Source organism: Orcinus orca, chromosome 10, assembly GCF_937001465.1.
Source record: "Orcinus orca chromosome 10, mOrcOrc1.1, whole genome shotgun sequence".
Lineage (NCBI taxonomy): Eukaryota > Metazoa > Chordata > Mammalia > Artiodactyla > Delphinidae > Orcinus > Orcinus orca.
In genome coordinates this window covers 90,832,256-90,856,411 of record NC_064568.1, presented here as the reverse complement: position 1 = coordinate 90,856,411, position 24,156 = coordinate 90,832,256, and the positions used below count along the sequence as shown (strand labels likewise).

The 24,156-nt window shown below is 40.4% G+C and overlaps 1 long non-coding RNA gene across 2 annotated transcripts in view; it reads right to left on the bottom strand.

The window, feature by feature from the left end:
* Window positions 1-24,156, bottom strand: part of LOC125965684 (uncharacterized) — a 294,608-nt gene that overhangs the window by 114,369 nt on the left and 156,083 nt on the right. Inside the window, exon 4 of one of the 2 annotated variants that reach the window (XR_007479913.1) lies at window positions 14,781-14,850. The exons of the other annotated variant lie outside the window; for it this stretch is intronic. This is a non-coding gene — a long non-coding RNA (uncharacterized LOC125965684). Of the gene's footprint in view, window positions 1-14,780; window positions 14,851-24,156 lie in introns of those variants that run through there. 2 annotated transcript variants of the gene reach the window in all.

Genomic DNA, 24,156 nt, shown 5'->3' with positions numbered 1-24,156 from the left:
CCACTTTTTTTTTTGGGCCATGCCACACGGCTTGTGTGATTTTAGTTCCCTGACCAGGGATTGAACCCGGTCCCTCAGCAGTGAAAGCGCCAAGTCCTAAGCACTGGACCACCAGTGAATTCCCTAGAAATACTTTCTGTATTTCCAACAGAACATTCTTAGAAATTCTAAACTGAGTCTAGATAAGAAAGCAAATGAATATCCTAATAAACCAGAAACAGGTAACCGAACGGATGAGATCATTTTCAGATGTAAAAATCTGGTTTTGGTTCATCTGTTTCCCAGGGTTTTCTGGACAGTTCATGCTGGATCCTTTGTGCAGTGCTCCCCTACAGTTTCTGGGATCATCTGTCTATAGATCCCTTTCCTTTCCTACTATTGCTATTTGGCCAGCAGTTAAAAGGCAAGCAAGCACTTTTCCTCTGGAAGAAATAAATAAAATTTAGAAAAAGAAGAAGCTAACAGCTAACATGATCCTGCTCTGTTATATCCAAAACTTCCACTGTGGCTCTGCCCTAAGACACTGAGTAGATGACATCAGTTCCACAAAAGGAGGAGTGAATTGGTGACATAACTAGGTAGAAAACAACTCCAACATTCCTGTCTCACCCAATCCACACACAAATCCATCTGACGCAGAGATGACACAGGACAAATATTTTTAAAAATGAAAGAAGTTTTCCCAAACTTTGCTGCCAAGAAGGGATCCACACCCTTTAGTTAAAATCAAGCAAGTGATCAAACAAAACTCGCTCTCCCTACAAAGCGGCGAAGTGAAGAAATCTAATGGTTACATCAAGCAGGAAGGTGATGTTTTCCTAAACACAAAGTTGTGGATATTTCTGGATGCTGGAAACATGTGATTACCTGGAAACACAATAACGCCATATGTGGGTCCTAGGATCACTGAACGAGAAGGCTGTGTAAAGCCTACAACTGTGAGATTTTAAGTTATTTGAACAGAATCTACATAATTATGTCATCATAAGCCTGCATGAACAGACATTACAGCCAACATCTTTACATCATGCACACATGTCTAACATCTCACTAACGCTTGTGAGCAGGAGAATAAAGCCTTTGTGTAACAACAAAAGGATCATACTGTTTCATTCATACAACACCCACATTGGAGTAACCAAACCGTCCAACACCGAAGCTTGTAATAAGATACTGCCCACAAATTAAAAGGGATTCTGCAATTCCATCACTAGACAAGAATGTGATTTCAGCATCACAAGGGTAAATAAAATAGTAATCCTACTTTATAAATTATGCATCTTTCATCTCAAAGGACAATAAATAAAGCATCTTTCATCCCTATGAATCCCAAAGCAGTTAACAATTTATAAACCAGCACATGGGAATCACTTGATTCATCTCTGAAAGACATCCTGCCCTGGGATGCTGTGGTATTTTTTTTAATAGCACACACACAACTGTATTGAAAGATGAGAAGCAAGGAAATACTATGCCAGTGGCCTAGATTTGAGTTGAGGAGATAGGAATCTGATTGAAATCCATTTAGAACAGAAGTTCTTCTCTCCCATTTAACTCAAGGAGATGTTAGTTTTGAGACTTCCCAGACATACAGGTATAACTCTCCAAAGTCCTTGCTGACGTGCCCATTTCTTCTCACCAGGGTTATTACAATAGGCTTGTTTGAAGCAAATATTCGGCACATCCTTCACTTGTTGACAAAGCTTGTCACTTGCCTTGCCTAGCATGATGTGCCCAAACTTCTTAGAATAGCATGAAGGATCCTCCAACATCTAGTCATCCCACCTCACTTGGAGAGAAACACTCACATCAAAATAATTTGATTAAGGTGACTAACACTTGATGTGAGTGTTAGTACAAGGAGGAAGTAGATAATGTCTGTCCTTACATCACCATTACTTCAATGACCATACTAAACCATGCGGAAGTTAGATTGACTTATCCAAATTCAAATAGCCATATACAGACAAAGTTGGCATGATCCTGGAGGAGTTATTCCCAACTGGTGGGTGAGGATCCAGGTTAAAGAGACAGTGACCATCTTTCATCATTCAAACTAGGACACACATGAGAATAAAAGAGGCATACACTAATATTTTCACCAAGACAACAAGAACAAGCTGGAACTGTCCAAGGCAAACCAGACTATGGCTCCCCAAGTTAAGGAAACCATATTAGTATTTCCAGAAGGTTGGTGCAGGGAGTCATGAGCAGTTTGATGAAGCATAATTCATACACTTAGTGCCTTTGTAATGGAGAATCTACAGCTGGTCAATATGTATTTGGCTGGCCTGGCTTTTCTACAAGATAGAATGAGAAAGCATTATAGGAGATTTGAATTCTGGAAAGCTGAGTAACACCGCTCTAGAGTCAACATGGCAAAATTCCTTCTGAGAGCCCACCACATTCTGTGAGCTGCATTTGAAGCCATGTGTTCTCAGTTCAGTGGGCTAAGGGGTATTCCTGAAGAGAGCTGACATATTCAGAAAGAGAAACTCTTCTCCCAAGCCCTCGTCTTCTGTACCAAAGGCTTTACAAAGGTTGTGTTTTCCTTACTGACACATTTGAGATATAACATTACGAGTGATTATTATTACCAAGGGTCACATTTTCACCTGCCAAATACAGCATCTCTTTAATGAACTAGTCATCTCTACTCCATATTTTAGACCCTGAAATTCATTATGATCAAATAGGACAAATATCATCTACCCAGCTATTAACATCACTATACAAATATTTATGGTTTTCTTAAAAAGGTATCTTTTCAATACACATTTGATGCTGAGATCCTATAATACCAGAATCCAGGGCAGCAGGCTGGATTGGTTTCTTAGAAGTGCTTTGTATCATTTTTTCCCCAGTTTTGAGCGCCGTCTGTGTGCTAGTTTGTTTGATTTGGCTTTTTTTTTTTAACATAAACTCAACTTGAGCTGCACTATAAGGTACCTGAACGTATACACCTACATAAAGTAAGCTTCCTCCAAGTTTCCGAGTCTTAGACTTTGCAAATATTGACAATGTCAGCCCTATAAGGGCCTTTACACATGTAAGCATTCAATCAATACATGGACTGATACTTAGGATGTGATCTAGAGGCAGTTAAAAAGAGCCGTGTTTGAGAACAGTTGATGGGGAAAGACTTGATTTCTGAACACACTGCAGAGCTCAGAATAGGGTAGGTGTTCAATAAATATTTGTCGAGTTAGTGCTGAAAGAATGCCTCTAAATCTTTCTCTTCTCACAATGACTCAAACATATAAAGTAGAATGATAGCCCTTGGGCTAGGAAGGTTGGCCTTTGAGATCTCCCCATTTGCCTGCCTGATTCCAGGTGGTGACAAAGCACCTTGGATGCCTCTGCTGCAACCTCAAGCTCTCAGTTTTCCTGCAGCCTTGTTAGATAACTCATCTTTTCTTCACTCTAAACAGATTCAGGTACAGATGCCTATCCCACAGTGAAAAAGTAAGATTCTATTCTTGGGAAAGACACAGCTGTAAAGAACAGCCATGGCCCAGGAGAGACCAGGTGATTCCCAATACTTACCCTTCTCTGAACCTAACTAACCCACGAGAGCAGATTTTAAATGAAAAGAGATTCTGCTCTTAAACACTGGGCCTGTCTCCGTAAATGAATTCCAGGCTGGGACCACCACCTCTTCTGCATTACAAAGTCATGCTGCCCCTATCCATTCACTTCAAGTGTTTCTTGCTCAGGTGGAATGAAACGCAGATCCCTAAGAGTACACAAATGACCAGGAGCTACGATTACCCACTGGAAGACAAAGCGACATTAGCTGAGGACAAAGCAGGTCCTTATGCATCTGGCATTATCTGGGGACAAGCTGTTCCACGTTTATGAATTTGCCCGATAAATGGTTTAGGAAATGGAAGACTCTACATGCAGATCACATGCAAGGGACCACATGGCTCATGATCTGAATTAAAGTGTGCAGGAAGAAAGTAGGGGTCATGGAAGGCAAAGAAAACTAAATCCGCAAGACTTCCTAAAGAGCCTGTGGGGGAACTCTGGGTTTCCTACAACATGCAGAGATTTGAGCAAATACTGTGTGACTCTCAAATGAAGAGGGGACTTCCGGATGACACTGGAGATGAAGACAGTTGCAAATGTGGGACAAGAATCCAGGTGTTTTCAACCAGTCAGTGGCTCTTTCCAAAAATCATTTTACTCTTCACCTATAGAAAAATGTGCTCCTTGAATTTGTCCAAGATTGAGAGGAATTTTAAAATGTAACTGTATAAAGGGCAGGAGTTGTGTTTTATACATACATGCTTTACATAATGCACAGCACGGCTTTCCCTCCTTCTGCATGATCATGGCTGATCAGAGCCCTTTCACAGCACAGGCAGCTGGGGAAGAAGGACCATTCAGGGCCAAACCCAGCTTGTTCCCACTTGCCACACAGGTGAGGGGAAGTCACACTGCCAGCTGCCCTGACAGTGACTCCGTTTGCCCTGCTCCCCACCTCTGCCCCAGGCCATGCCCACACCTCTCCAAGCCCAGCTGTAGGCCTTCTTAAAGGACCCTGAGGCCCCAGCGTTACCTGGCAACCACGCACCTGTGAGTTAGGTCAGCCAGGCGTGCTAACCTGTGTGTTGGGGCTTGCTGGCTCCCGATGTATTCTTATCCTCCCTTATTATAGCTCACTCCCCCAGCTCAGACAGGAGAACAGAGCTGATTGTTTTCCTTCTCGGTTTCCTAGAGACAACAGATCCTCTGATTAGCTCTCTGTTGAATGTGCAAAAAGGTATACACCACAGCAGTAACCTTGAAAATGTAGCTTTTAAGCAAGTGTCCAGTTTTATTTTGGGAACTATATCTCTGCTAGGAAACTAGCTCCTTAACCTGGAAAATTTAAGAAAAGAACTCTGAATAATAAATTATAATAAAAATTTTAAGAGAAAAAATTATTTAACAAGTGGGATTTTTTTTGTTTTGTTTTGTTTTGCTTTAATCTCTGTTTCTCTCAGCCTCTTCCCACCAGAAGGGGTTGGTGGTGTCAAAAGTCCAAGGGAGACTTAAGGAGAGGCTCCGGGACTAGCCTTTCTGACCATTTCAATGAACTGCATTGGGGTTTGAGCAGCAGTAACCCTCCTACGTACCCAGAGCTCCTGTTCCTGGCATGGAAACCTGACATCGACCTCACTTCCTGTCTGCTGACCACCCTCCTCTAGGACACCATTTTCTGGAAGCAGATGAGCACCTGTAAGGACAGAGAACTAGGCTGTTATAGTGCCTCCTCCTTCCACTGCCCCAAGGGGAGTAAATCTGGGTAGGGAAGGACCTAGCCAGATGTGGATGTCTGCGTGCTGCTGGGGCAACCTCAATAAATATTTTGTAAAGTTTCTCCAGTCCCCCTTAGTGCATTAAGAAAAGGCACTGTTCTTACTTTTCTACGTACCATACCCCTAGCTTTGTAGTTTTAGGCGTGGATTAGGATTTAGTAAAATTTGACTTCCTTTGTGATCTAGTTTTCTTTTCCCTGACTTTTTCCCCCACTTGTTTCTCTCCTGTCTCATTCTCTTCGCATGTGACTTCTCATCTTATCCCATTTCTCATTGTTCTGCTCTTTCCTCCATCCCATCCATCCTTATCCCATTCTACAGCCATTGACTACTTGGCCTGAAAATGGCCAAGTTAAGGTGTTTAAGCTTCCATGAAAGGTGTTTTCTGAATCATCCTTTTTGATCAAAAAGTTGCAATGTAAAGGAAGCCAAAATGTGAAGTAAGCCAGCAATCCAGTGGCTTCCAAAGACTTCTTTTTAGGATCAGGCAAGCCTCATTGTGAAGATGCAAATCCTGGTTGCTATTGCTCTAACCAGTTTTCATTTCTTCTATTAGTGGGGCCATTTCTGAATCACTCTTAAATCTTTTGTTGTTCAACTTTGCCCCCAAGAGTGTTTGTTTCCCAGCTACTTTACAGATACCACCTCCAGGTTTAATCCTCATAGGCTTTGAGCTGCTAGAACAGAAGGTGTGTTACTCCTCAGGGCTCCTTTACAAATAACTGAGCGCAAAGATGTAGAGGTCAGGTGACTCTGAGTTTCCTTCCTTTTCTTCCTTCCTGCTTTCTCACAAAGACTCAGACATTTTCTTCTAGTCAAGAAAACTGTTATGTTGCTATTGATGATTTTTCAAATGTGTTACTTTTTTAAAAAAAATTTAAGTGTAGGAATGGAATACCAAACAAGCTGTTTTTTTAAGAAAACTAAATCTCTCCCTTTAGGGGTCTTTTATAATTTACTTTGTTTTCCAACAATGGTATTTTACAAACCTCTTTCTCTCTTGCAATCTCACTTGGAAAAAAATCTCCTGTTCTTTTTTGTTTTTTCCCTTGCTGACAGGGTTATGTTTTGAGTTTTCTTGTTTTAATGAGAAACATTTACATGTTTTATGTGCTGTATACATATATATATATATATATATGAAATCATTAGCAGTGTCCAAAGTTAATAGCCTAAGAATGTATAGCATAATATACTGCAGTGTCACTGATAGAGTGAAAAAGATTTAACATAGGATTCAGGGGGAGAAAGTATAAATGGAATGAAACTATTACTACTCCAATTAGTTCTGAAAGAGCTCAATGTGAAACCAACCAGCAAATGATCATCCCACAACTATAAATATAAAGCACTAAAAAAGACAAAAGCTCTCTGGCACTGTGAAAAATCCAGAAAGACAAAGCACCCCCAAAAGCATTTGCTGGAAAAAGTATTTAGTGTGGTAATAAAAAAGAGTATTTGTTTTCTTTATATTAAGTGACTTTTTTATGGAATCTGTACAATTAAACACTATATAAGAACATAAGACTTGCGGGATATGTTTGGGACCTAGTTGAGAATAGAATCGGGAAGATGCAGAATCTGAAGAGGTTATGTCCCTTTACACTGTAGAGTCAAGGTTATCTGTAATGTCTTGTTAAATGAAAAGTGCTCCATACTGAAAAAAATTCATTCTTTGAACATACACATATACATATATACACATCAACATACAATATAAAACAGGGCTCTCTTTTACGGCTTTTATTTTGCACACAAATGTTTGAGTATATGCAGAGTAGCATTTTGAGGTAGAGATCTGCACTCCAAGAGATAATTCTATCAGGCCAATCTTCATATCAAATATATTTAAGGAATATATTATTATATCATTTTATTTTGTTGCTATTCATTAGGCTACATAAGAAAGAATGTCTTTTTTAAAAACAGAGTTACCTGTTGTCAGCTAAAAGAAAATCACAGTAGTCCCAAGCACTAAGCATTCAGAACCAAAAAGTAGAGAATTAAAGAATAAACTTAACAAACTACGCATAATAAATATCATCTTGATTCACCCAGTCAAAAACTTCCAAGTCTCAGTCAGACATTAGGGATCATGGTATTAATAATGAAGCTAATAGTGAAGTAATAATAAAAGTAATTTTGCCTTGTGTATGTTTTAACTTCCATGAGTCCAAGTGACTGAAGTGTATGGACCAGCTGCTTCACTCCTCACATTCACTCTGTGGGAGACAGAGGTTACCAGAGTATCCTGATTGGCAGGATGCTGGAAATGAAGACAAAGCAACAGAGGCTGGCATAACCTTAGCCTCCACCCCAGTATCCTTAGCAAAAGAATTGCTAATGCAGGGTCAAGTGGAATCATGTCCCATTCCAATGTCTGGACTGCCCTGGGGCAATCTGAAAGGGAAGGATCACCACTATTAGTCTGGACCATTTGCAGTTACCAATAATTGCCTGAAAAAACCCCACAAGAATAGCAATTTCATATGGATTTAAACTAATAGTTTATAGACAGTACAGAACTTGATCCATTGAGAATAGTTTGACTGCTGCAAAAGAGAGGTTCTCAGCTGGTCCAAACCTACTTGTTTTCACAAGTCTCTTCCCTCTGAGAGTGAGAACTATTGAGGAACTATATGCCTTCTTATCACAAAGATTCAATCAAGGGATGTCACTTCAGAATTTGTCAATAACTTACATATTACACATAGTAGCCTCTGTAACCCCCATAACAAGCCTTTGAGAAAGGTATCGCTGTCCTCTCTTTATAGACAGGAAACTGAGGCAAAGAGAGTTCAGCAACTTGCCAGAGGTTACAGAGGCACTAAGTGGTAAAGCCAGGACTCACGTTCAAGTCTTCTGTTTCCAAATCTAGTCTTCTCACGCTATTCCAGTGCCTATCTCAGGAACCAAAAATGTCCTTTACACAACTGTAGTGTGGAAAATACTATGATCTACAATGATTCTCCAAGGAGGGAGGTAGATCAGGGAAGATTTAAAGCTGATTCCAAGGTTTCAAAGCTACACAGCCAGGAGGATTGTTCCTATATTAACAAAAATAGAAAACTCTTGGGGAGAAGCAGGGTTTGGAGGGAAAGATGATAGGTGTATTTGTAAGCTCAGTGTTCAAATTTTTGTACATTATGTACACAGTTGGAGGTGGTCAACAGAGAGTTCAGAAAAGAGGGTGAGAATTAGGCTGAGGTTCCCACAAGAAGTTGGATGAGATCCACCAAGGGAACAATTACAAATGGATAAGGGCGGTGAGTAGAATCTCAGGGAAACACGGCAGGTGGGGGAAGAACACATCTCTTCAGAAAGATGGGGAAAGTAAAGTCTCATGTCAAAGAACGGAAAAATTAGCCTTAACATGGAGAAAGATCTCTACTTCCTCAAAGATAAAAATGAAACAGAATGTAGTAAAAGCATAAAGAAATTGTGAAGTGCAAGGAGGAAGAATTAAGACAGTACATGTCTGAATAATCCCAATGTTCCCATTAAAGATAAATGAAAGAGCTGGGTAATGTTCTTAAAAGTAAAATTTTGGGGCTTCCCTGGTGGCGCAGTGGTTGAGAGTCCGCCTGCCGATGCAGGGGACACGGGTTCATGCCCCGGTCCGGGAAGACCCCACATGCCGCGTAGTGGCTGGGCCTGTGAGCCACGGCCGCTGAACCTGCGCGTCCGGAGCCTGTGCTCTGCAACGGGAGAGGCCACAACAGTAAGAGGCCCGCGTACCGCAAAAAGAAAAAAAAAAGTAAAATTTTGGGACAGCTACTGTGGGGAAGTTAGAAGAGAGGAACTAGAGCTGAATAAAAGTGAAGCTGATCTACAGGGAGGACCCAAGTGCTGTCAGACGAATTGAACATGTAGTGGGAAAATCATCATTGCTACCAGAATTTCTCTGGAGAGCAGAGAAATAGAAGAATTTAACCAGGAACTAACAAGAAACATATGCTGTAAGGTCAGAAGAATGAGAGGGATTTTAACATGATGTGAGAAGTTAGCTAAAATGGCTAAACATAGAGTCTAGGCTATATATGAAAGAGGGAATGGAACTAAAGAAGGAAAGATCACAATAAACATGGACAGCAGGTTGGCTGAGGGCGAAGAAGCAGAAGGATGCAGAGAAATACAATCTGTGTGCTGATCTGGTAGGCTGAACACAGAATCTCAAAACCACCGGGTTTTTAACACTTCTACTTTCATTTTCAACCATTTACTTTACCTGCCCATCCCTTGAGAACATTTGAGTTTGTAATCAATTTGTCAAAATTTTCTATCTCCATTCTTTATATCCATTTGCTCCTGAATGCCCTTTGTATTCATTTCCTGCAGCAGCTATAACAAATCGACACGAAGAGTGTGGCTCAAAGGACAGAAATTGATTCTTTCAAAGCTCTGGAGAAGTCCATCAGCAAGGCCACATTCCTTCTGGAGGTTCTAGCGGAGAATCTGTTCCTTACCTTTTTGAGCCTCTGAGGGCTGCCATGTGGACATATCTTTGGAGCCACCATTCAAGTCTACTACATATTTCAACCTACCTTCTACTCACATCCACTCCAAAGCGTGTGTGCACACACGCACACACACACACACACACACACACACACACACACACCCCTCCTCCACTTAACCAACTGTCACTAATAGCACTGATGGATGACCTCCTATTTTTTAGGTCTCGAGGTCAGTTTTCATGAGATTTTCTACAATACGAGGCATTCTTAACAGCTGTGGACTTCTCCACCCTCCCTGCTGAACTTCTAGGATTCCATTTTCCTGATTCCTACTCTTCTCACCATTGCTTTAAAGGTTCATCTGCCGGTACCACTCCTCCTCCATTCACCTCTTAAAGTTTGGTATACTCCAGAGAACTTCCTCTTCTCTCCTTCCCTTTTTTTTTTTTTTTCTCCTATTTCTTGGCTGCGCTCGTCGGCATGAAGGATCTTATTTCCCTGACGAGGGATCAAACCCGCACCCTCTGCAGTGGAAGCATGGAGTCTTAACCACTGGAACGCCAGGGGAGTGCCCTCCTTACCTTTTACTCTCTCTGGGTGAGGCTATCCACTCACAGAACTTCACCTAAGTTTATGTGTTTGTTTCTGAGTCGGGTCCTTGGACCTTTTAATCAATAGAAATTGATGAAAGACCAGACAAGGAATTCAGGCAAGGCTTTATCAGGACTCATGCTGCAGCATGAGGGAGCGAAAACAAGTAACAGGTTCCCTTGCTCACTCACTGAGGGGGAGCTAGCTGGTTCCTTAAATCGGGTGAGAGTAGGGACAGATTGGTGGGTCGGGTGGGAGGGGCGGCTTAGTTGGTCTGCCCACCCCCTTGGTGGTGCTGTGCGCAGCAGTCATGCACAGTACCCTGCTTTTGCTCTCAGCACCTCAGAAATGACAGTTGGTTTGTGGCCTTTTTGTATCTTACTGTGCATAATTGCCCCAACTGCGCAGGCATGCAGTTATTTTTAGTCCCTTATAGTTTCTTTGTATTCTGTTGCTCTAGGAGAGGTCTGTCCAGGTGCAGGTGCGAGCACTCCAGTAAAGGGTCCCACGCCCCAGATCCCAGGATATCTCTTGTTGAGTATATGCCCATCTGTAACTCCATCCTGACTTCTGGCCGGATTTCCACACCAGCATTGTCCAGTGAAATTTTCAGCTACCATGGACATATTCTATACCTACACTGCCCCACACAGTAGCCACTGGCCAGATGAGGCTACTGAGTACTTAAAATGTGGTTGGCTACTAAGGAACTAAATTTTAAATTCTTTTCCTTCTAATAAATTTCAATTTACAGAATGACTTTTTTTTTTTTTTGCAGTACGCAAGCCTCTCACTGCTGCGGCCCCTCCCATTGCGGAGCACAGGCTCCGGACACGCAGGCTCAGTGGCCATGGCTCACGGGCCCAGCCGCTCCGCGGCATGTGGGATCTTCCCGGCCCAGGGCACGAACCCGCGTCCCCTGCTTCGGCAGGCAGACTCTCAACCACTGCACCACGGGGGAAGCCCCAATAAATTTCAATTTAAATAGCCACATGTGGTACTAGCTACCTCATTGGATGGTACAAATCTAAAATCCCCTCTCCGCTGTGTGACAATCCTAGTGAACTTGTTCATTCACACAATATGTTTTTCTACTGGGTGACTATCTTTCAGGACTCAGCTGTTACCTCCTCTGTAAAGTTTTTCAACAACTCCAGGTTAAATTATTTGATTCCACTTTTGTCTTTCCATAACTCATTTTCAGTTATATTATTGTATATAATATTATAGTCATATATTATAATAAAAATATAACATATGCTATATATTATATTTTATATAAATATATAATTTTATAGTTTTATATGCTTGTGTCACAGACTCCTTGAAAATAAAGACTATATCTTATTTCATTCTGTAGTCTTTATAAGCCAACACAGGACCTGGTACCTGCCCATTGAATCAATGAAAAAAATGAGTGACTGTATGTTGCTTGGAGGTCACCTTGTATTATGAGAGACAGAGCTTAACAAGGTGCAGGCTTGAAAAAAACAAGCTTCTGCTTCCTTTCACAATCCCCTCATGAGAATGGCCAAATCCAATAATTCAGGAAGGTTTTACATCCATACAGTGGATGATAGATAATCTTGTTTTTTGTTTGTCTGGTTTGGTTTTGGTTTTGGTTTTTAATGAGTTGCAGGTTTAGCCATAAACACTGGAAGCTAACACGGTTGACTGGGTACCTGAACCATTTGGCTGTCACCCTCTGTGCTTAAAGTACAACTCATTCTAAGAATCACTCTTCTCTGAAATCTGAAATACGGTGATTTGGAGAATTCCAAATAGTGGTGCATAATTTTTCAAAACTGTAGTTAAAAGGAAAAAAGAGTTGATATTTTTGCTAAAGGAGAGAAAAAGCAAAACACATCCCTGATTTTGGCTATCGGATGTACATGGGTGCACGCAACTGTTAATGGAGTAAAGGACGGCGTTAGTAAAGGGTTAGGCAGGCATACAGGTTGCGGGGAAGGAGACTCATGGAGGTTTTTTCTGGTCTCGTGCGTTCAGCCCAGCCTTCATTGCCTGTGGCTGCTCTTTTTATGAGAACTGGCGCACATTTAACTGCTATAGCTGTTGGCTTCTAGGCTTACTTTTACCCACAGAGGAGGCATTCATTCACATTTTAGCTATCATTTCCATTAAACCATGAAAGTATTAATGGTACCTAATCTAACTGGATAAGGCACAACCAAATAAATATATCCCCTAAATACCCTAATTATAAGGTATCTAGAAACATAGTGGTGGCACTTATTGAAAATAAGCACATTAACTGGAAACTTAAAATTTTCCTTCCTAAGTATATGGAAAAACCAAATAATCTTTGTAAAGAAGGCAGGGAGTAGCAATTCCATTAAGATATTTCATGGGGAAAAAAAAGAAAGCACTAGTCCCATTTTGTCTATTTCAAGCTCCATTTTGCTCATACTGTAACTTATAGAATCATTCAGAGAGACAGAGTGGGAGGAAGAATATGAGGTACATTTCGTTGGAACCTTAGATACATTTTTCTTTCCTGTTTTATCTGAGCATGCAGGCGACATCTTCTTAATGAGGGTCTTCAAACTTCTCTGCCTTTTAGAAGTGTCTCTGGTGTGCCCGGGGACAACAGTCTCTGATTTTAGCTTTTAAATATGCTCATGATATAGAGTAATTTTTTTTCTTAGCGCTATGCATTGTTTTACCTGCCTCAGTGGGAATTATGGATTTGATTAATGGGCTGAAAGATTTGGTCCTTTTTAGGCTCCTTATCTCTATTCCTTCCTGATGTATGGTGCTTCCAACAGTCTCTGAATACTTGGGAAACATATCTGCAAGAGGAGTTTAAAATAAAAGTAAAAATAAGAGCAGGATGGTTTATCTATGATCCTGGCATTTGCGATGACCATTTACATTAAATATATTCATACATACATGTATCAATATATGTTTAGTTATATTTATTTATTCACTCAGTGGACTATTCTGCATCAGGCATTATGCTTGGCACTGGGAAGAACCTGTAGTGATTTTAGGTTCTACTAAATTAAAATGAGATGGTGGCCAACCATGGAGCTCTACTTTGAACGTGTCCATGGCTATGACAATGCAAATGGATATGCAAAGAGAAAGTAACTATAGCAAGGTTTGTTTATTCTGTTTTAATTTTGGTCACTATGCTAATCAAATAGCTAATCAGGAAACACCTCTGTTCAGTGAGTTAATAAAAATGTATGACACATGCTCCTGATGAAACAAGCTACCCATCCTGGAATCCACAGGTGCTGCAAAAATAACTGCAAATAACCAGGCAACTAATCCCTCATCACTGGGAGTGGAAGCTTTGAGTCAAATGTGCATACTTATCACCCCAGGTAGCTCTTAAACGTGAACTAATGCTTATAGGTTTACTAAAGGTCTTGCAGAAGAAGGATTATCTAAGAACACAAAGTATTTGGGTGTGGGGAGTTAAAATACAAGATTTCAGTGAGACTTCTCCTTGATTTTTCTAACCAATAGAAATGTGCTGTTTGGGCACATGCACACCTTCACAGGCATGTACAAAACCAAACAAGTGTGTAATCCTTGGGGTGATCAGATAAAATAACAGTCTAGCACTAGAATGGCACTAACAGCCCCTCTTTGGAAAATAGTGTATTTTTTCTCCATTTGGGGAACATATGAGTAAGTTCACTAAAATAAGCTGGAAAATATTCCTGACTCGTTCAAACGCAATCTGTGAGCTCCAAAAATAAGTAAAGATTGCTCCTAAGAAGTCTAGAACATGATATGATGCAAAGCAGTGGTAACAGATTAAGTGCTCTCATGCTCCCAAACATCTGAATCAGCCAGTTCTGCCTGGTTAACATGAAAATAAGATGTGTGCAGAGATCTTAAATTATAACTTTTCTCACAGGTCCTCAGATCTGGAATTTTAAAAATGCATTTGATGAAACATAAGTGGTGGTGATAAAAGTGTGTGTGTATCCACTCTAAAATTAACATAAGCGCAAATTATTTCATACTTACTCATGGGCATAGGGAGCAGAGAACAGCACTGCTATTATAGAAAAAGTTCAATATTCTGCTTAATTATAAGATAAATACATTTCGCTTAATCATACACACACAAGCTCAAATTCCCCCCCACCCCGTGCCAAAACATCTCATATGATCTTTAGTAAAGAAGAATTCAAACACAAATGAGAGTGGGTATGAAGTTGATTACAAAGCAAAACCGTGAGATGATGCAGCCAGCCAGGGAAGATGTAAATGTATTTCACAGGAAGTATGATGTCATTCATGTTTCTGCCCAAAGGAGGAGACATTTTTAGATCAACTCTAACCAGGAAGTTACTCTTTGTGCCAAAAGAACATGCTTTATACGTGGCTGGGTGGAACATACAGTGTTCAGACTCCAGAGAACTAGAGCAGAGGGGCCTTATCGTTCTGAGAGATGAGCACAATTTCTGTGATGATAAGTACTTCCTGGTAAAGGATTTTATCAGATGGCTCTGAAAGAGGAAAAGGACACCCAAAGCATATTATTAACAATGGACTTTGAGTGGATACGAAAGCTGAGTCTTGCAATTTTGTGGAAATAGTAACCAAAGTCTGATAGAAGAGCATAACCATCCCAGTACATAATGTGTAGAGCATTACTGTTATTACAGGAGGGGATGCAATAAGGAATAGACGGAAAGAGGACTCATGGCCCCAGTTCTTCACCCGTCCCTTTACCATCACTCTTTACCATGTGAACGGCATTTCCTCCCCACCACCAAAAAAAAAAAAAAAAAAAAAAAAAGAGGCAGAATTCCTCACTTTGGGTTTGATCCTGGGGTATACTTTCACCAATGGAATGTAAATGGGAGTGATATGACCAAAGGCTTCTAAAGAGGTTTGAGTGATTGGGCGTTCTTCTGCCATTGCTGAAGAACTCAGCAAAAGAAGAACTTGCCCAGGCTGGAGGATGAGAGATAATGTGGGCCTATATCCTCTAACAGCAGCCGCAATCAGCCAAACTCCTGCCTACTCTTAGACCGGGGAGAATGAACTCTTATTTTGTGTGTCACCAAGAATTCTGAGGTTATTTGTTCCTAGGTAATACCTAACTGATAGAAAGAGAGTAATTCTCTTCAAGTGTATGAAGACATTTTCTTTCTTTACCTGGAAAGAGAAACTACTAGAAGAGATTCAGGTTAAAAATAGTATTGTTAGCACCTTTTTTAAAAAAAAGAGTTTCATGAATGGGAAAGATAAATGCTGAAGCCTCGATTAGCCTCTAGAAGAAACAAAGCAAGTGATCTTTGCTCCTTCATACTTATTTCATCCCAGGCATAAAATCACACATAAGCCAATAGAAAATAGAAATTTCACCTGATTAAAAACAGGCTTGGGCTTCCCTGGTGGAGCAGTGGTGGAGAGTCTGCCTGCCGATGCAGGGGACGCAGGTTCGTACCCCGGTCCGGGAGGATCCCACATGCCACGGAGCGGCTGGGCCCGTGAGCCATGGCCACTGAGCCTGCGCGTCCGGAGCCTGTGCTCCGCAACGGGAGAGGCCACAACACTGAGAGGCCCGCGTACCGCAAAAAAACAAACAAACAAAAAAAAAACAAAAAAAACAGGCTCTATGGCAGTTTCTTGAAATAGATAAGAAATCTTTCTTTTATGCTGACCTACTCTACATGATATAGAGGGTCAATCTATTACTTTTGTTAAGACATATGGTTTGTCTTGGTCCTCATTAACTTGAATCTAGTTTATCAGAACAAATGCTCTCTTGAGAATTTAAATAACAGAGAAACATCTCAAAACTAAAAACAAGAGAAAAATCGTTTAGTTAAACTAAACTTTGAGTTAAATTAGAAGTTTTTATTTTATTAAAGTACAAGTTGATGACAACCAAGAAATTTCAAGAGAAACTTTATTTTCTTTTTTTAATTTTTAATGGAGTATAGTTGATTTACAATGTTGCATTAGTTTCAGGTGCACAGCAAAGTGAATCCGTTATACATATACATATATCCACTCTTTTTTAGGTAGGTCATTACAGAGTATTGAGTAGAGTTCCCTGTGCTAGACAGTAGGTTCTTATTAGTTATTTATTCTATATATAGTAGTGTGTATATGTCAATACCAATCTTCCAATCTATCCTCCCCCCACCCCTTATTTAAGTTTTTTTTTTTTTTGGCCGGGCTGCGTGGCATGCAGGATCTTAGTTCCCGGACCAGGGATCAAACCTGCACCCCCTGCAGTGGAAGCGCAGAGTCTTAACCACAGGACCACCAGGGAAGTCCCAAGGGAAACTTTAGATGAATTTGCTTATGTGCAAATATCGAGTATAGTTGTTAAAAGTTCTTACTCTAGGGTCACACACATATAGTTACAGATCTCAGCTCTGACACTTAATACCTATGTGACCTTTGGTAGGAAGTTAGTTTCTGAGCCTGGTTGCCTATGGAGTAAGAAACTTACGCACAGAGTAAGTGTGCCCCTGCCACCATCATCATCAAAAGCATCATCAATATCAAAATCATCATGAAAATCATCATCATCATCATTATCATAAAGAGTTTGGGGGAAGAAGGAATATGATCCAAGCTGTGCCTTGAGATGAATTTGGCAGGAATGCACAGAATGAATTGGAGAGGTCAAGCAAACTGGAAACACTAATGGTTTTATTTAGAATGTCTCTAACCTTTCCATCACCCTCTTGCAATATCCCATACACCTGCACACACCAGAGTTAGAGCAGAAAACCTAATACTAAAAGACAAATAAGGTAAGGCTGGCATTGCTGCCTGAAGCGAGTTATAGGCAAGGATCCAGACAGAAGTATTTCCTATCCCCACTTTGCTCAGGAGCTCAGGACTAAATAATGGACGGACAGACTCCAGGCTTATGCCTAGAGATCTCGCCCTCAGCACTCTCATGCATGCTCCTCCACGGTCTCTGCTGCCTACACTGCTGGCCATCTGTTACAATGGCATCGTGCCAGCCTACAGGATAGCTTGCTGGCTTTGCAGAAGCCCGGAGGCCAAGAAATGGTTTCGACAAGAAGCCCTTATGAAACTCACAAGCGTGCCTGGAGAGAATTCCTGATTGCCTCTCCTCCCCACACAGCACTGCTGATGGTGATTTTTGCTTCGCGACATTTTATCTCACCTGTTGATTAAACTAGTTGGGTCTCCCATCTAGTCTCTCCATCTAAAAACATGAACCATGTGTAGGTACCTGTGGCTGCCAAACAGACAGGTGGTGTTATTGCCTGCTTCCTGGCAGGGCTAATGGGAAGCAGCAGGGTTTCCATCAATACTCTCCTAGTGCCTCCTCTAATTCCCCAGGATTCTCTTCTATCCCCCAAGATACCTCCCTCTTTTTCCCAGTCCTTACACTATCTGTGAGATTTAGCAAATATTGCTTTGTTTTGCTTGTGTTCCACCTGTGTTCACATCAATTTAAATGGAAAGTATTAAAATATGTACATTTAAGTTATTCTCATAAGACACAAAGAAAGATATTTAAATACATCTGGTGTTTTAAACTAATGCTTATGTGTGACTATAACGTTTTATCATTACATTAAAGAACATATATCCTTTGGAAACCAGAAGAGTAAGTGTCACAATTTTAAGTTAATAAAATAAAAACCTTCAACCTAATGACCAAGAGCATTTTCAGTTTACATTCTGTTAGGTATTAGCGGGTTTTTTTAAAAAATAGAGAATGCATTCAAATATCTAGAGCGTGTGGTAATAAGTACAACAAAAACACGTTAGTCCTTAACAGTAGGTATTTGCGCCTGTTAGGGAGAAAGTGCAGAGGTAAGAGTTTAAATGTCACCTGATGATGATGAAAAGGATGCTGATTTCCTAGGCTTGATTTCCCTCATTCATTCATTCAATAACTCTGGGTCAGGCATTGGGCTTAAGGTTAATACGCAGAAAGCAGGTCATCCAGAATACCTCAGGTCAAGAATTTCACCATCTAGTGTCATATGTGTATATGTGACCAGACAAACATAAAATAAAACAGAAATTCAGTGATGGGGACACACACAGGTATTACGAGAGTACTTACTCCAGCCTGGAAAGAAGTGGGGAAAGCTTCCTGGAAGAGCCCCAAAGCACGTTTCATTAAAAGTTTGAGTTCATAAAGCATAAGAAGAATTAGATCATCACTTGTCGTTATTTAACAGGTTGGATGATTCTACACATCTATTCATTACTCAAATCTGGCAAAAATTTCTGGGTTAGATTAAAAAGAATCTATGAAATGGGACTAATTCTTGTTCTCAGTCACCAGAGGGTGGATATAAGAATCCACAGAGATAAAGTATACAGCACTGTATAAATGAAAATTATTATCATTTATCTCTGGTATTCTTTTTCATCTACGGAAGGATCAAAAAAAAAACCAAGAAAAATAAGAAAAAACTACAAGAAATATAATTAGTCTTTGCTCATTCATTTCAGAGATGAAGTTTTCTAGATGATCATGGAATCTTAGCACCAACAAAGGCTCTATGGGGGTCTGTTTGTCCACCTCTCTGGCTTCTGAGGGAGGACAGAAGCCCCAAATGGTGAGCAACCTTGCCCATTCCTTCCAGCACTACTAAGACTGTCTTCCTTTCTAGAAACGTCCTCCTCGTTAGGATGCCTCCTTGGTTACATTATGGGTGGGATATAGGATATGGGGAAAGCTGCAGATGCTGACAACTGCACTGAGTCCTCAAGAAACGAGCAAACAAAACAGACTAAATTTCTAATTCTTCTTTATAGATCATTACCATTGATATGTTTTCTTCCAAATAACTCAAGGTGCCTCGTGACACTCAGTTTATAGTAAAAGAAGGAGCTGTTTTGAAAATGTGCCTCGTCCCTGTCTGAGCAAAAGCAACTCGAAGGCTTAGAGTGAGTGACAGAAAAGAAATGGACAAAATGGGAAAAAGTGGCAATATTGGATAATACATTACCACTGGCCAGAAGAACAGAACCTGAATTCCAGACCCAACCTTGTCCCTGCTTTACTCTGAGAATATCCACCAGGCATATGGTGGCAAATGAAGACCTTCATTTCTTCATCTAGTACATAAGGGAGTCGACCAAGCAATTCCCTGGCTTCCTTCCAGCTCTCAGCCAATCGAAATCTTGAACCAAGAAACTCCCCCCATAAGCTCCATCCACAGTACTAATGGTTTCTTCCACTATGCTCCTGGCACCGTGGAGACTTACTAATGTATATGAGAAGCCCATAACAGACTATAAATTTCTACGGGTCAAATGACAACTTTGTAGTTTTCCTTATTTATAACCTTTTAGGTAACTCCTCATAGATAAAGGATCTTATTTAAACGTGGTCAAGAGGTAAAATGATTAACTTTCCTAATATTTCCGGTGTTTGATTCTTTCTGTTACTGCCCAGTATTATTTGTATTGATATTTCAGAAGCAAAATAATGAAACATGATTTTTTTCTTTCATTTTTTTTTTAGAGTGTCCAAGAAGAGTTAAATTCTAGGATTTTATTTGAGTCAACATTATAAGATTAGCTATCTCCCAGAAGGTGGGAGGGCAGTAGAGGAGGTGATATTTCAACATCTAAATATTTGAAATGAAAAACGTGTGTATATATTCACGTATATGTATATATCATCCCCGAGTATGTATGTATATTCTCCCCTGATATACAATCTCAGTAAAATATCAGAGAGAAAAAATGTCAGACATACATAGCATAGCAATCAAGGGCTAATGAAGATCCAGGTATTAAATCAATTAAGAAGTATCAAAAGCTACCTAATCATCAAGGAACAAAATTGGCACCACAATATGTAGTGAGTATGGGAAAGCCTAATTTACTAAACATACCCTGCAGTCACATAATTGCATGTAATTTTACCAGCATAATTAACTAATTTAATTACCACTTCTCAAGTGCATCAATTATTGACATTACAGAGTTTTCAGACAGCAGAATTACTGTGTGGTACATCCAGAGAATGCAAAATGCTTTGTATGCCGATTTTCCCAGTCACAGTCAACTACTGAAGAAGAATGTGGAGTTGGACGGACAAAATTTCTGTTGGGCAAGGCTCCGTTGGGCAGGTTGAAAGAGGGAGCTCCCCCAAATGTGTCTGGCACGAGGCAGAGAAGGGGAGGAAGCCCCAAGGCTACGCTCCTCAAGGCAGTTCTTTGCCAGGGTGCAGAAAAAATGTACAGAACCCAGGCAGGGAAAGAAATAGAAGGCTATAATTTTTTTAAAAAGATGATGCAACAGCAATTCAAAATGCCTAAGAAGACTACTGGCAAGAAGGAAGGGAAATAAAAGAAACAGAAGTTGAACATTTCATTGAAGAATCAAAGCCAGCCTTTGAGAATAAGGTTTTCCTTTCATATATAGTGATAAAAGAGGCTACTATTGATTACATTTATATGATATCCCAGGACATCTGGGAAGCCCCCTACATCTGTTATCTCATTTCTCCAAATGGTCCTGTGAGACAGATATTACAGATAACATATATGTGTTTGTTACCCTACTTGTCAAATCAGTAAGATGTTGTATTTCACTCTCAGATGGGTCATAGCTTTACAGCTGTTTAGAAGAAACAGGCGTCATCAGTTGAGCCTGTTCTCATGTCATGAACTTTGTGAACAGAGATGGCTGGAACTCCAGGAGCTCTGGAAGAATTGTGTGTTTCTTTTACATTGCTCTTCTGCAGCTGACCTTTGCACAGCTGCTTCATACTATCCAGAGGTGGCTGAACTGTGAAATAGTGCTCACATTAGCGGAGTATTTTAATGAGACCATTTAATGTGGAGTAAGGGATGTGAGACTAGCATGCCTTTCTTACCTTTTGAGTCCTTGGATAGCTACATTGTCTTTGGATTAAAAAGGAGGTAACTCCTTTATTGGCTCTGGAAATAAGAAAGGAAGCCTTTACTACTTCTATCTTTAGGAGTTGATTTATTGCTTCCCTTGTAAGTGACTTAGTCAAGCAATTCAAAAATTAACTCAAAGAAAAGGAAAATATGTTTTCACTCACATGGTTGAAAATCAGATTACAGTCTAAAGATCTGAAACTTCTATTGGGGAAAAACTTTCAGAGCCTGGGAATAACTGGTTGCAAATTTACTGGGCCAGCTTTTACAGAGAGTCAGTTTCTGAGAATCATGTTTATTTACTTTATGTAATAAACTTTTTGGAACTGAGAGCTGGAGACCTAGAATTATTACCTCATCCTTGGTGTGTATCACTAAGCAGGGCAAAGTTGTCACGAGCATGAAGTTTCCTTTGGAGCTTTCACCAGCCCCTGTATACAGTGTTTTTAATAATATATAATGCTTTTTCCTCCCGCCACCATCTTTCAAAGTCACACAGCTCCTTTCTGTCTTCTTCCACCCTCTATCTTAAAGTGTCTTAAATTTAAGTCAATGTATTACTTCTATACATTGCATTACCTCTAATAGGGGTATTTAATGTAAGCTTCCTCTATGATTTTCTATGCAAAGTTTTAGATCTTTTAAAACTATTAAAACTTTGTAATATGAATTCTAATGTTAATAATCAAGTGAGAAATGGTACTGGGGGCTTAGGGAGACGGGTGGGTAAAGAGTCTGTCCTGTGCTCCTAAAACCACAAAAGATTAGTAGCACTTCTTCCTCCATGAAAGGTTGTTTCCGGGATCCAGACACACTCCTGTGACTCAAGCCCACTGAATTTTTCAGTTCTAATCTAATTCTCTCTGAAATGTATTAATACAACCCATAGAAGAGTCAATAAAATATGTTCTGCATGAGAAAAGCCTTTCCATTTCAGGAATGCCTGTTATGAGAAGTTTATTAACTTAAGTCTATGTGTCTGTCTAGAGGAAGTCTGTACTAATTAGGCTTTAAATTAACCCCAGTCCTCAATTCACCCAAGCTAAAGATATTGACTCTTCACTTCCTGTTACCATTACCCACATGTATTGTGCTTTTGGTAACATGGAGCCATGTGGGCAAGGGCTCAGGAAGACCAGTTAAAAAGGAAGAAAGAGGTCACTCTAGTTAGCTGGTGCTAAAATAATGCAGTTAGACCAAAAACACCCCTTACCATCATTAAGAAAAATATATAGAAATAAAGACCACATGGAAAGATGCAAGAGCTCCCGTAGAGAGAGCAAATACGTGTAAGGCATAGTCCTTCCAATGGCACTCATAATCTCGCCAGGCATTCAGAGCAGTCCATAAATAAGAATAGTACAAGAATGAATCAATATGCTAGAAGAGCCAGAAGGAGAGAACTGTTAAGAAGCGTATTCAAGGAAGTCTTCATGGGAGACATAAAATTTAAATAAATCTCAAAGGAAAGTTAGGATTTAACACAGAGGGTTAAGAGAAGAGTGTAGAACGAGCATAGGAAACACCACGATCAAAAGCACAGAGGTGGGAAGTTTGTGAGGAGACAGGCGGTATCCAGGTGGCCAGAAGCACAGTGGCCACGTACAATATCAGGAAGTAGCAGTGGGAGGAGGGGAAAGAAGGTATGTGAGTGAGGTCCCAAAGCTCTAGTAAAGTCCCAGCCTTACTACTGAGTAGTCGCAAGACCCAGAAAAGCTACTTCACCTTTCCAGATGTAAAATGAACAGGTTTAGTTGAACAATCTCTGTGCTCCTTCCCAAGTCTATACAAATCCTATGAGTTGACATTGAAGTTTGCCATTTTACATGCTTATAAATATTTCTTTGTTTTTCATCTTTGGCACACCTTCCTGGTCTTCTCCATAGCTACTACAATCTCTCATTGTAGTTTAGCTCCCATGCAGGATCAATTCATTTTATAGCAATGAAACTTATAATACCGCTTTCAACCACATTTTGGGGATGGGATTAGAGGACTCCCTACAGAGGATCCCCAAATAACAGTCAGCTGAGTCAAGGAAGCCTGCAGATTGTTTCGGCCATCTAGGTCCTTTCTTTTCTGCCAATGCTTTTCAAGCAAGTGATCTGCCCACCTGGTCACCATATCTTCACAATCATAGTGTCATTCCTTATACTCGGAATTGGCTTCTGCCACCACGCAATTCAAAAGAACCTTATTTTACAAGATTATTGGCAACCTTCTATGTGAATTCTCTGCAGCACTGTTGATGTATGGCTATGGGAAGGGACCTTCGTAGCTAAGAGTCAGATATATGCTTCTGTTGGTCAGGACAGATTGCTGAGAATGGTGAATTCCCAGAACTGATTAATATTACTGATCAAGCTCAGCACCCTCCAGGACCACAGAGAGATTTTTTTTTTCTCCTGACACCAAATATGTGGTGTCTTTGCAAAACACCCATCAATTCTCCGATTCTCTGACACCAACTGGGTGTACAACATTCAACTCAATTTTGGCACTAAATACCTGGAGTTATTATCAGACCCCAAAGGTTAAGGGCTCAGTCCTACAAGACTACTCTCACTTCCGACACCAGCCGCAAGGGGTTACCCAGGCTACCCACACTTCTTGACTGGCTACAAATTCAAGGATTCCCACCATCACCCTCTCAGGTTCGATAATTCACTTGAATTACTCATAGAATTCAGGAAAGTGCTTTATAATGAATACTGGTTCGTTATAAAGGATGCAACTCAGGAACGGTCAAAACGAAGAAATGCACCTGGCAAGGTATGAGGCGGGGATGGACAGTGCGTGGCTTTCATGCCCTCTCCAGACACTCCATCCTCCTAGCAATCTGATGAGTTCACCAGCCCAAGAGCTCTCCAAACTCTTGTTTAGAAGTTTTCGTGGAGCTTTCATTATGTAGGCTTAATTGATTAAATTGTTGGC